The sequence below is a fragment of the Sapajus apella genome, unplaced genomic scaffold, assembly GCF_009761245.1.
Source record: "Sapajus apella isolate SASKATOON/1434 unplaced genomic scaffold, GSC_monkey_1.0 scaffold135, whole genome shotgun sequence".
NCBI classification, from domain to species: domain Eukaryota; kingdom Metazoa; phylum Chordata; class Mammalia; order Primates; family Cebidae; genus Sapajus; species Sapajus apella.
The window spans coordinates 368,497-381,877 of record NW_022437075.1 but is presented as its reverse complement, the minus strand read 5'-3'; the positions used below and the strand labels follow the sequence as shown (position 1 = coordinate 381,877).

Below are 13,381 nucleotides of genomic sequence, written 5' to 3'. Positions count from 1 at the left end.
TGCAGGAAGTTTATTTGTGTCCAGGGTTCCAATATATACCTTTAGATTATAAGGATTGACGTCAGTGCACATTATGTAAGCTATACAATAAGGGGAACAGAAAGTTGCAAAAAGCACAGAAAGCTGCAAAAAGCAAATGTCAGCAGAGGGGGTACATAATCATGGGTCATAAAAGGTAAGCAGGTGATGTACTTTATCATTGTTAACAGAACATGTGGTCACAAGGATAACAATCTAGAAATGTCACAGGCTAAGCCATAAATCTTTATCTGAGTATAGGAATATCATCTGGTCCTCAAAAGGCTATACTTAACTTGGTAAACAGAGTCATAAAACCCACTCCTCAACAGGAACCGAAAGAGCACACACATCCATTACCCAGGGTCACCGTAGTCAGAAATAGAGGCTGACATTATTCTTATTCTCTCCATTCCTACTTCCCCATAGCTCGACTGCCTCCAGCAGGAAACTGTGTCTGGGATCAAGCTCACGCACAGTGAGGCCCAGCACTGGGGGGGCTTCACACGGGAGCGTTCCCCACACTAAACCTCAGAAATATCAGGATAAATACAAAGTGTATTTTCTCTTAAAAAGTAATTCTCCACTGAAGAATTCTATAATAGCTATCCTTGTAGTAATGAGTACTTCTAGTGCACAGATTGTGGTCTCTAAAACACATTTCCCACTAGAAAGAACCAGGCTCCTTAGAGAAATGATATATTCCAGGGCTGGGGCAGGACATTTGCAGAATGCCCATACCAGAAAGCAAACAAGCTATCAAAGAGTACTGGGGTCATGTCACAAGAACCAGAAGCCAACTTAAAGGAGCTCCTCTTGGCCAAGTTTGGGTCAAGTGGAGAATCAAATTATTCACTGCAGTGAATTAAAACACATTCAATATGTTAAAAATCCACATATATAGAATATACTCACTGGCCACCTTCTAAGGATGCTAGCAAATCACATCAGTTCTCTCAAAGCCAGTAAATAAAGGGAAAGAATAAAGCATTTATTCTGCCTTTCCCAAACAAATTGTACCTCAAGGTAACAAAAAAGCTGATAAAGGAAAGTTTTTCCATATGGAAGAATTCCAGATGCAGAAGGAATGACAGAATTAGAAAATCATCATTTAGGTGTACAAGAAAAATTCCTAAGAAAATCATAATTTGTAATTCCTAATGAAACAATGGGTGTAGGCCATGATCATCAATGACTGCAAAAGCCATTTGGTGAAAAATGTTGAAGAATTTTACCATAGATTGATCAGGCAGTCAACACTTGAAGGCGCTCATCAAAATAAACATTACAGAAGTACACAACTAGACATTATGTGCCTTCTGACATGATGCAAGAAGGAAAATACAACCTATGAAAGATTCTTGTCCAACAAACATATAAACTTGAATCTAATTAACCCTGCATATCATTGGACAAGGGACAGATTAATGACACCATAGGGATACTCAGCATCAGCAAAATCTGGAATGTGGTAAATTCTACAGAAAAAAATTACCTCGTTTCAACAAATAAATGGAAATAAAGGGAAAAAGCACATGTAGGAGACATCCATATGAGACGTAAGTACATATTACCCAAATGCAAGGTATGAACTTTGTTCAGATTCTAATTTGAATAAATAAAATGTAAAAAAAATGACACAATTGGGGTACTTTAAACACTGAATATTTTATGATATTAAGAAAGTATTCATAATATTATAGATGAATTGATTATATAATGATTTACTTAAAAGTCATTCTTTTTTTTTTTTTTTTTAGAAAAAAAGTGTTTTTTTCTAATAGGTCTTGGTATTGATTTTTAAACAGCTTGGGACATAATTCACATACCATTCACCCACTTAAAATGTATATGGTTTAATATACTCACAGTTTTACAACCATCACTACAAGACATTTTAGAACATTTTCATTACCCCAAAAGGAAATCAGAGTTTCTCAAATTCCCATTCACTGGAATTTCTGGTCAATCTTCCCTATCCCCAGACAACACTTTTTTTTGGACTTGCCTACTCTAGAAAAAAGCATTATCTTTTAGAGATATATTTTTATTTATGGATGAAATAAATTTATGTGTCTGGGATATGCTTCAAAATAATCCAGTGGTAGGGGCTGGGAGCAGATAGGAATAGGTTAAAAGGCAGAATGCTGACCAAGAAGTTAGGTGAGGGCAACTGATGCATGGGCGAAACATGGGCTTCATTATACTGTTCTCTCTACTCATGTATGTTTGAAATTTTCTATAATAAAAACAAACAAGGTCATTTATTATCTCATAATGTAAAGTCCCTGAGGTGGGCATAGGCAATGTTGATTCAGTGGCACAAAGAGGATTCATTCCATCACAGATACTGGTTCTTTCCATCTTTCTGCTGTGCCATTCTCAGCATGTTGACTTTACCTCCTGGGCTGGCTTCCTCATGGTGCCAGTGTGCTTGTGACTGTTCTACACATCACAGGCAGACGTCACTGTCCAGGGGCAAAAGAGGACACACTGCTGTTTTTATGTCCATTTTTAAGACTGAGGGAACCTTCCTCAGAAACTCCCAGCAGCCTTATTTCTCCTTGGCCAGAATACCCTTGCCTAATTCACATAGCAAGAGGCTTGAGACCATTCTGATTAGCTTAGAATCCATCAAGATCCTCCCTTAGGGAGTTAGATTCTAGATTTCCTAGAAGAATGTAAAGATTGCAGGGTTGTACAGCCAGGTATGAAAATAAGCAAGTAAAAAGGTGATGACTGTTGGGTAACGCTATCGACAAGGTCAGCCACAAGACAGTCAAGCCAAGGGTTAGTCACAGATGTACCCCAGGTACAAAAGCACAGTCCAGAAGCTGAGGATGCCTGAGCCAAATTGGTTCCCGCCTATCTGGCCTGCGTAGGAAACTCCTGTGGTCTCCCACACTGAAGAGCCAGGACGGGTCAGCCGGTAGTGGGTCTCACACACTGAGGCCCACAACGCACTGAGACTGAACATCAGACCATTTATAATAATAGAACTCTGTCCCACAACTTCTGCAGCAATAGGTACGAAACAACTTGATCTCTAACTGCCAGCCTCCCTATTCTTTTTCCCTGTCCCACTTAGGAGCAACCACAGAAAGCCAAACAGGCTCCCTCAGCAATCACACAGGACGAGCCACCTCCAGTTAGCATGCTTAGAGCTTCCACTCGGAATGCTCCACGCAGGGCACACCCGGGGCTTTGTTTCTGTCACTAGGACGCGTCCCCATGCCCAGGCTGTCTCCGAGTCCCTGCCACAGGCGCGGATGGTGGCGGGCGCCCTTGCCCCGGGCTCCGGGTTAACGGCCTTGGACCGTTCTGAAGACACAGTCTTCGTCTCTCTCTTCAACAAGGCAAGGCGCCGGGAAGCCCCCGAGGAGATGACAGGGCCGAGCAGCATCAGGCGCTAGTCCCGCCCTGGATGCCGGGCGCCACCTCCACAGTCTCGGCCTCGGTTGCTGGATGAGAACCAGCGGGGCCGTTCAAGGGGGACGGGACAGGCGCGCCAAGGAGGAGAACCGCGGGAAGCAGCTTTCTAAGCCACAGTGCTAGTCGCGATCACAGGAAAAAGCTCGTCTCGCCGCCGCGGGGCCCTAAGCTCCCGCCCTGAAGGACGACGCCTGAGAAAGCAACGGCCACAGGCGCGCGGACTTCTGGGAGTTGTGGTTCGTTGCGTAGAGCGCGGATACCGACGCCGGCCACCGGAAGTACCGCCATTGTGCGGCGCGTGCAAGTGAGCCTGGCCCTTCTAAGGTTGGCGCGGGGGCTTCACTGTTAGTCAGGTGGAGCCGGAGCGCAGGACCAGGCCGGAGCGGCCCCAAGTGACCTGGGCGTGCTGGAGAAACGAGATGGGCCGGCGGGCGTCCCTCATGCGGCCGCCGGACAGGGGCAGGGAACTGATGTAATCGGGATCTCTCCGGCCTCGGGGACAGGGAAGGCTGGTCCAGTCAGAGCCCGCCTACAGCAGCGCCCGGCTGGGTCTGAGCTTGTCGGAGGCTCTCCTGCTTCAGAGCTGGCAGGGTACTGATAGGGCTGGGCCTCCTTGCAGGTCCGGGCAGGGGGTGGGCCTGGCTGGGCACTCCTGACACAGGGGGTCTGGGTCGAGGGCTGCAGGGGCTGGAGATTGAGGCCGGCGTGTGGAGCTCTGGGGCTGCAGAACCAGCTGGCCTCTCACTCTCCGTTTTCCTTCCTCAGCTCCCTCACCTTCTGCGGCTTATCCACAGGTGGTGGCCAAGAGCCTCCTGGCACAGAGGCACCAGGCAGGTGGCGCCTATTGCAACGCAGATGTCATCCTAGCTCCAGACGCGGACACGTTTTCTTCCAATGGTACGTGAAGCTTGAACCCTGAAGAGAACGTGTGTGTTTTCTAAGTGAAAAGAAGATTAAGGCCAGGCAGGGTAGGGGTAACTGGGGTGTTTGGGGCCTATAGTGGTTAAGCAACACTGGTGTACCCCAGTGACGGACTGCAGAGGTGAACAGGATGGGATGTATGTGTAATGCCTGTAAGTGAGGGCTCGGGGTTCCATTTGTGATCTGGCAAGAGTTGATGGGGACCGTACAAGGAGTACTAATGAGAAAGGCATGGTGTTGGATTTCAGAGTCTAAGGGAGTAGGGAAACATCCGATTGTGGAAACGACTCCGTCTAAGGAGGGATGCCGAAAGACAGGAAAGAGTGGAGGAAGACTGTTTCTGATTCAAGCGTGGAGCCAGGATAGAAGTCACTGTGCAAGGAAGATGTGGAATTCGTTGTCAGTCTCTGCATGGGAGTTGAGCACACGGGTGACATGGCTGAATATGGAGGAGGGAATGGCAGTGGCAGGAAGCCCCGGAGGTTTGGGCTAGACATGTAACCTAGGGCAAATTGGAAGCATCACCTCACAAGCAGGGAGAGAGAAAACTGGAAAAGAAAAGAAAAGAGAAAGAAACTCCCGCCCTAGCCCTGCAGCCAGAGGGACTCCTGCCAGATCAGCCCCCATATAAGTCCAGTATGAGGAACAGAAGGGGAATTTTATGTCCAAGTATAATCACTATGAATAAACATACATTAAGCTCTCTAAAGGCAACTCAGTTAATTCTTTCAGCATCCTCACAAGGAAGGGCTTGCTGTTTTTCCAGATGTCTACAGATGAGGAAACTGAGGCTTGGAAATGTTAAGGAGGCCTGTTCATAGTCCGACAGCAGCAGGTAATGGAGCTAGTACTTTGAAAGCAGGTTGCAAAGTGAGTGTTCTCAGCCCTTGCCCTCGCCCTTGCCCTCAGATGCCTCCAGACAAGGAAGGAAAAGATTAGAGAGCAGAGATGGACACAGGCAGTGAGAGATTCCCCAGGGAAGGCCAGGAGCATCAGGACAAGATAGTATCACATAGGATATTTGGCAGCCTTCTTGGATATGGTCTATATTTGTGTGTGTGTCTGTGTTTGGGAGTGAGAGAGCAGAGCAGAGATGGGCAAGAGGAGGAGGGGGAACTGAGTGTGTTGGTCACTCTGTTCAGGGTTGAGCTGAGAGAAGAAGAGGTGTGGAGGTGGGGCACTGGGATATGGATTCATCTTGACCAGAAAGAAGACATCTCACCTTAGAATTTGAAGGGAGCTACTAATGAGTGCAGGCTTGCAGGAGTCTGTGTGCCAGGAAGTTGAAAGAGTCCAGAACCATCCCTTGGAGTGAATTAAAAGGCAGATTTGTCTGCATAGAGAGGATAATGGGGGGAAGAGGCTGAAATAGATAGTGAGAGCATGAGCTTGCAGCTGTAAGGAGATGGTTACTGAGTGGTTACTGTTATTCCTGAACTCCTATACCACCCAGGACTCAGAAACTAGTAGGGTTGGGCAGAGAGGACAGTCAAGCGCATGGGCACATGGGCAGATTGCACAGAACAAACAGGTTAGAGAGGCCAAGAGCCAAGGATGCTGAGAAAAATAACAGGGACAGTGGGCTGGTCTGGGGTGGGGTGTATCAGCTGGGGAGGCTGGGAGCTGAGGTCATGTGCTTAGGGCCATGAGCTGTGGAGCTCCCAGCTTTGCACTCCCCAGCCACGAGGTCTCAGTTAAGTTTTACTCAAGTTTTTTCTGCCCTGGTTTCCTCATTCAGAAAACTGGGTAAATGCTGTTAATTGTCTTTGTGGGGTTATAAGGAAAATCAAATGGATGAATTGAGGCAGAGAACAGGGTACAGTGCCTGGCCCATAGGAAGTACAGCCTGAATGGTCAGTGGATTCTGAAGGGTAGGAAGGCCTGAGGCATTTGCTGGGGGAGGAGGCTGAGATCATAGGCCCCAGTATGTTTTGATTCATGTCTTATTTATTGATTTTATAGATGGGTCTCACATGTTAACCAGGCTTGTCTCAAACTCCAGGCTTGTCTCCTTCCTTGGCCTCACAAAGTGCTGGGAATATATGTCTTTAATACAGAGCAGCTTTTTGCATTTTTCAGCCATGCAGTTTATTTTATTGTCAACTATCTGTTTGTGACTATCACGTTTCTTCTTTTTCATAGGTCTTTATTTTCATGAAAGAAGCTTGAATGTTTTGTCAAGTTCCAAAAATAGCCCTGGTGACATTTTTTTTTTCTTTTTTTTTGAGACAGGGTCTCCCTCTGTCACCCAGGCTGGAGTGGTGGTATGATCATGGCTCACCGCAGCGTCTGACTCCTGGGTTCAAGCAATTCTCCTGCCTCAGCCTCCCAGGTAACTGGGACTACAGACGTGTGCCACTACGCCTAGCTAATTTATTTATTTATTTTTTTAGTATAGACAGGTTTTTGCCATGATGTCCAGGCTGGTCTTGAACTTGAAAAGTAATAGAAAATATAATATGTAATGGCAGAAATAAGAGTAGTTCTCACAGTAAATGTAATGGGTAGAACTCTGTTTTAGTAGACACTTCAAAATTGAATTGAAAGGCCAGGCATGCTGGCTTATGCCTATAATCCCAGCACTTTGGGAGGCCAAGGCGGGCAGATCATGAGGTCAGGAGATCAAGACCATCGTGGCTAACATGGTGAAACCCCGTCTCTATGAAAAACACAAAAAATTAGCCAGGCATGATGGCATGTGCCTGTAGTCCCAGCTATTCAGAAGGCTGAGGCAGGAGAATTGCTTGAACCCAGGAAGCAGGGGCTGCAGTGAGCCAAGATTGCACCACTATACTCCACCTTGGGTGACAGAGAGAGACTCTGTCTCAAAAAAAAAAAAAAAAAAAGGAAATTGTATTGAAAATAAAAAGCTATAATCCTAGCACTTTGGGAGGCTGAGGCGGGTGGATTGCTTGAGGTCAGGAGTTTGAGACCAACCTGGCCAACATGGTAAAACCCTGTCTTTTAAAAAAAAAAAAAAAAAAAAAAAGAAAGAAAAGAAAATGTTAAAGCTTTGCTCTCCTTAGGAGAGTCAGATGGTCCAGGTTTTGACAAACAGGTGGTGGGATAATCATGGATCCATCAGTGAAAACAAATAAGGAAATGGATGGCAAGATAATATCAAATAAAGTAGACCTTTAGTGCAACAGCATTAAGAAAAAGACACTTTTATCATTTTTTTTGTTTTGTTTTCTTTTGTTTGTTTTTTATTTATTATTATTATTTTTTGAGACAGTCTCACTCTATCACCTAGGCTGGAGTACAGTGGTGCCATCACAGCTCACTGCAGCCTTGACCTCCTGACTCAAGTGATCCTCCCACCTCAGCCTTCTGAGTAGCTGGGACTATAAGTGTATGCCACTATATCCAGCTAACTTTTTTTTTTTTTTTTTTTTTAGAGACAGAGTTTTGCTCTTGTTACCCAGGCTGGAGTGCAATGGCGCGATCTCGGCTCACCGCAACCTCCGCCTCCTGGGTTCAGGCAATTCTCCTGCCTCAGCCTCCTGAGTAGCTGGGATTACAGGCACGCGCCACCAGGCCCAGCTGATTTTTTGTATTTTTAGTAGAGACGGGGTTTCACCATGTTGACCAGGATGGTCTCGATCTCTTGACCTCGTGATCCACCCGCCTCGGCCTCCCACAGTGCTGGGATTACAGGCTTGAGCCACCGCGCCCGGCCAGCTAACTTTTTGATTTTTTTGTAGAAACTGGGTCTCACTTTGTTGCCCAGGCTGGTCTCCAACTCCTAGACTCAAGCAGTCTTCCTGCTTTGACCTCTGTATTAGTCTGTTCTCATGCTGCTAATAAAGACACACCCAAGACTGGGTAATTTATAAAGGAAAGAGTTTTCATTGACTCACAGTTCCACATAGCTGGGGAGGCCTCACAGTCATGGCAGAAGGAAAGGAGGAACAAAGTCACGTCTTATATGACAGCAGGCAAGAGGTTGTGTGCAGGGGAACCCCCCTGTATCAAACCATCAGATATCATGAGACTTATTTACTACCACAAGAACAGCATGGGAAAGACCTGCCCCTGTGATTCAGTTACCTTCCACCAGGACCTCCCATGACATGACACATGGGAATTATGGGAGTTACAATTCAAGATGAGATTTGGGTGGGGACATAGCCAAACCATGTCATTCCGCCCTGACCCCTCTCAAATCTCCTGTCTTCACATTTCAAAACCAGTCATGCCTTCCCAACAGTCCCCAGAGTCTTAACTCATTTCATTATCATCTCAAAAGTCCATAGTCCAAAGTCTCATCTGGGACAAGGCAAGTCCCTTCCACCTATGAGCCTGTAAGTTCCAAAACAAGTTAGTTACTTCCTAGATGCAATGTGGGTACAGGGTTTGGGTAAATATACCCATTCCAAATGGGAGAAATTGGCCAGAACAAAAGGGCAACAGACCCCATGCAAGTCCAAAATCCAGCAGGGAATCAAATCTTAAAGCTCCTAAATGATCTTTTTTGACTCCATGTCTCATACCCAGGTCATGCTGATGGAACAGGTGGGTTCCCATTGTCTTGGGCAGTTCTGCCCCTTTGGCTCTGCAAGGTACAGCCCACCACCTGGCTGTTTATTTGGGCTAGCATTGAGTATGGCTTTTCCAGACACATGGTGTAAGCTATTGGCTCTACCATTCTGGGGTCTGGAGGACGGTGACCCCCTTCTCACAGCTCCACTAGGCAATGCCCCTGTGGTGACTCAGAGGTGGGGGGTACCCAATCAACATGTCCCTTCTGCATTGCCCTGGCATAGGTTCTTCATGAGGGCTCTGTCCCTGTAGTACATCTCTGCCTGGACATCCAGGCATTTCCATACATCCTCTGAAATCTAGGCAGTGGTTTCCAAACCTCAGTTCTTGACTTCTGTGCACCCACAGGATCAACACCACGTGGAAGCTGCCGAGACTTAGGGCTTGCACCCTCTGAAGCTACATCCCAAGCTGTATGTTAGCCCCTTTTAGCCACGACTAGGATGCAGGGCGCCAAGTTCTGAGACTGCACACACCAGCAAGGCCCTGGGTCTACCCCACAAATCCATTTTTTCCTCCTAGACCCCCAGGCTTGTGATGGGAGGGGCTGCTGTGAGACATTCCCTGGAGACATTTTCCCCATTGTCTTGGTAATTAACATTTGGCTCTTCATTACTTAAACAAATTTCTGCAGCTGGCTTGAATTCCTCTGCATAAAATGGGTTCTGCTTTTCTGTCGCATCATCAGCCTGCAAATTTTCTCAAGTTTTATGCTCTGCTTCCCTTTTAAACATAAGTTCCAATTCCAAACCATATATTTGTGAATATATAAAACAATGCTTTTAACAGCATCCAAGTCATATCTTGAACACTTTGCTGCTTAGAAATTTATTCTGCCATATGCCCTAAATCATCTCTCTCAAGTTCAAAGTTCTACAAATCTTTAGGGCAGGGGCAAAGTGCTGCCAGTTGCTTTGCTAAAACAGCAAGAGTCACCCTTTGCTTCAGTTCCCTACAAGTTCCCCATCTGCATCTGAGACTACCTCAGCCTGGAATTTATTGTCCATATCACTATCAGCATTTTGGTCAAAGCCAGTCAACAAGTCTCTAGGATATTCCAGTCCTTCCCACATTTTCCTATCTGAGCCCTCCAAACTGTTCTAACCTCTGCATGTTACCCAGACCAAAGTTGCTTCCACATTTTTGGGTATCTTCATAGCAACACCCCACTGTACCAGTACCAATTTACTATATTAGTCTGTTCTCATGCTGCTAATAAAAACATACCCGAGACTTGATAATTTATAAAGGAAAGAGTTGTTGTTTTTGAGACTGAGTCTTGCTGTGTTGCCTGGGCTGCAGTGCAGTGGCATGATATCAGCTACTGCAACCCCCACCTCCTGGGTTCAAGTGATTCTCCTGCCTCAACCTCCTGAGTGGCTGGGACTACAGGTGTGTGCTCCATGTCTGGCTAATATTTGTATTTTTAGTAGAGACGGGATTTCATGATGTTGGCCAAGCTGGTCTTGAACTCTTTACCTCAAGTGAACCACCCACTTTGGCCTCCCAAAGTGCTGGGATTACAGGTGTGAGCCACCATGCACAGCCAAGGAAATAGGTTTGACTTTCAGTTCCACATAGCTGGAGAGGCCTCACAATCATGGCAGAAGGCAAGGGAGGAGCAGAGTCACACCTTAACATGGCAGGCAAGAGGTGTGTTTAGGGGAACTCCTCTTTATAAAACCATCACATCTTATAAGACTTACTGTCACAAGAACAGCAAGGGAAAGACCTGCCCCCATGACTCAGTTACCTTCCACTGAGTCCCTACCACAACATGACACATGGAAATTATGGGAGCTACAATTCAATATGAGATTTGGATGGGGACACAGCCAAACCATATCAGCCTACAGCAGTGGTGGAATTACAGGCATGATTACAAGATTACATGATTACAGGCATGATACAGGATTGAGGCCTGGACTTATCACCTCTATAGTCATAAAAGACTATAGGAATAAGATATATTAATCTTGAACATTTATGGACCACAACCAATAGTATAGATGTAAAACAAAAATTGTGTACCTAAAGGAAATATGAGAAAGACTATGTGAGAAACTTCATCCTTGATCAAGTGCTGACTGCACTTCATTGTTCTTGCCTGTTTGCTCATGTGACCTCCTTGCCACCTCAGAAAAGGCCCCCCAGGCTGGGGTTGTGTCCTTGGTGGCTCTGGATCATATTTATATCCCTGCCTGGGGCCTAGCACTTGGAGTGAGCCCAGAGTTAATCATCGTTGATGGTGACACTGCTGCTTTTCCTCTCTTACTGTGTTATGATAGCTCAAGAAATAGTTTTTCCCTTTGCATGTGTACCTGTGTGCAGCATTCTGGGAGCTGCCTGGCAGTTCTCCTTTTGAATATTTAACCTAAACATACACATGCAGAAAGGCAGGCATGTGTGAAAGCAAGAGTGGCCATTATATGGCTGATGTGAGGATGAAATTTGGAAAAGTCCTGAATATTCAGAAACATTAAACTCTTCAAAGCTGCAACTATTAATAAACTACAGTCCCTTCATCAAATTCAGCTATTAGAGTGATTACAGCTATTACAAAAATTGTTTATTGGCATTGGGACATACTTTGTGATGCTAAGTTTCAAAAGAGTATTTTTCTCAAAGGAAATGCAGTTACCTGTCAATAATAACGAGGATATGTTTGAAATGTGTCATTAGGTGACTGTTGCGTGAACATCATAGGCATGCTTATACAAACCTACATGGTTATAGTCTAATACACATCCAAGTTATGTGGTACAGCCTCTTGCTGCTAGGCTGCAAACCTGCATAGCATGTTACTGTAGTGAATACTATAGGCAATTATAACACAGTGGAGAATTTGAATATGTAAATATATATAAACATAGGAAAAGTACAGTACAAATATGGAATAAAAGATTAAAAAATGGCGTACCTGTATAGGGCAGTTCCATTGTAATCATATGGGACCACTGTCATATATGTGGTCTGTCATTGATCAAAATGTCATTATGGGTCACATGACTGTAGGCACAAAATAGTAACGGTGGCTGTCTCTAAGAGGTTGGATTATTTTTTATTTTTATTTTTATTTTTTTATTTTTATTTTTTTTGAGACGGAGTTTCGCTCTTGTTACCCAGGCTGGAGTGCAATGGCGCGATCTCGGCTCACCGCAACCTCCGCCTCCTGGGTTCAAGCAATTCTCCTGCCTCAGCCTCCCGAGTAGCTGGGACTACAGGCGTGCGCCACCATGCCCAGCTAATTTTTGTATTTTTAGTAGAGACGGGGTTTCACCATGTTGACCAGGATGGTCTCGATCTCTTGACCTCGTGATCCACCCGCCTCGGCCTCCCAAAGTGCTGGGATTACAAGCGTGAGCCACCGCGCCTGGCTTTTATTTTTATTTTTAGCTATCTCCATCTTTTACTTTTTTACAATGAACCTAAAATATGTGTGAATTTTTAGATTATGGTGGCTATAGTTAATAATCTTTTATATGCTTGAAAATTGCTAGGAAAGTAAAATATTCTCATCACAAAAAGTATGTGTATGCATATGTTAATTACCTCAATTTAGCCATTCTACAATGTATATGTATTTCTAAATATATTGTTCATGATAAATATATACAGTTTGTATTCATCAATTAAAAAATAAATCAACTTCAAAATTTGTGTGATTAAAAAACAACTTAATGTCTAGGCACAGTGGCTCACACCTGTAATCCCAGCATTTTGGGATGTCAAGGTGGGTGGATTGCTTGAGCCCAAGAGTTTGAGATCAGCCTGAGTAACATGGCAAAACCCCATCCTTATTTTTAAAACAAACCCTTCATTTTGAAATATAGACTTAGAGAAAGTTGCAAAATAGTACAGAGTATCTTATGTGTCCTTCACCCAGCTTTTCCAGAGGGTGACACCTTTCACAAACAGGACATTGACATTGAGCTTATTTAGCATTTTTTAGCCTCCATTTGTTTGTGCGTATCATTCTATGAAACTTTTTTTTTTTAAGACAGAGTCTCTTGTTTCCTATGAAAAAAAAGAAAAAGAAAAAAAAAAAAAAAAACAAACAGAGTCTCTCTCCATTGCCCAGGCAGGAGTGCAGTGGCAGCATCTTAGCTCACTACAGCCTCCACCCACCGTGTTCAAACAGCTCTCGTGCCTCAGCCTCCCAAGTAGCTAGGACTCCATTGCCCAGGCTGGAGTGCAGTGGCAGTATCTCAGCTCACTGTAACCTCCACCCCCGCCAAGTTCAAATAGTTCTTGTGCCTCAGCCTCCCATGTAGCCACCATGCCTGGCTAATTTTTTGTATTTTTGGTAGAGATGGGGTTTCACCATGTTGACCAGGCTGGTCTCGAACTCCTGACCTCAAGTTATCCACCCTCCTCGACCTCCCAAAGTGCTGGGATTATAGAAGTTAGCCACTGTGCCTGGCCTCATTCTATGAAACTTTTTATCTTTTTTTATTTTCTTTTCTTT

The 13,381-nt window shown here is 44.9% G+C and overlaps 1 protein-coding gene across 1 annotated transcript in view; it reads left to right on the top strand.

The window, feature by feature from the left end:
• The first annotated feature begins 3,760 nt into the window (after positions 1 to 3,760).
• ZNF544 (zinc finger protein 544) overlaps positions 3,761 to 13,381 on the top strand; it is a 26,363-nt gene continuing 16,742 nt past the window's right edge. Inside the window, exons 1-2 of the mRNA XM_032263362.1 lie at positions 3,761 to 4,041; positions 4,245 to 4,347. The gene's annotated coding sequence lies outside the window, so the exon portion shown is untranslated. The remainder of the gene's footprint in view (positions 4,042 to 4,244; positions 4,348 to 13,381) is intronic.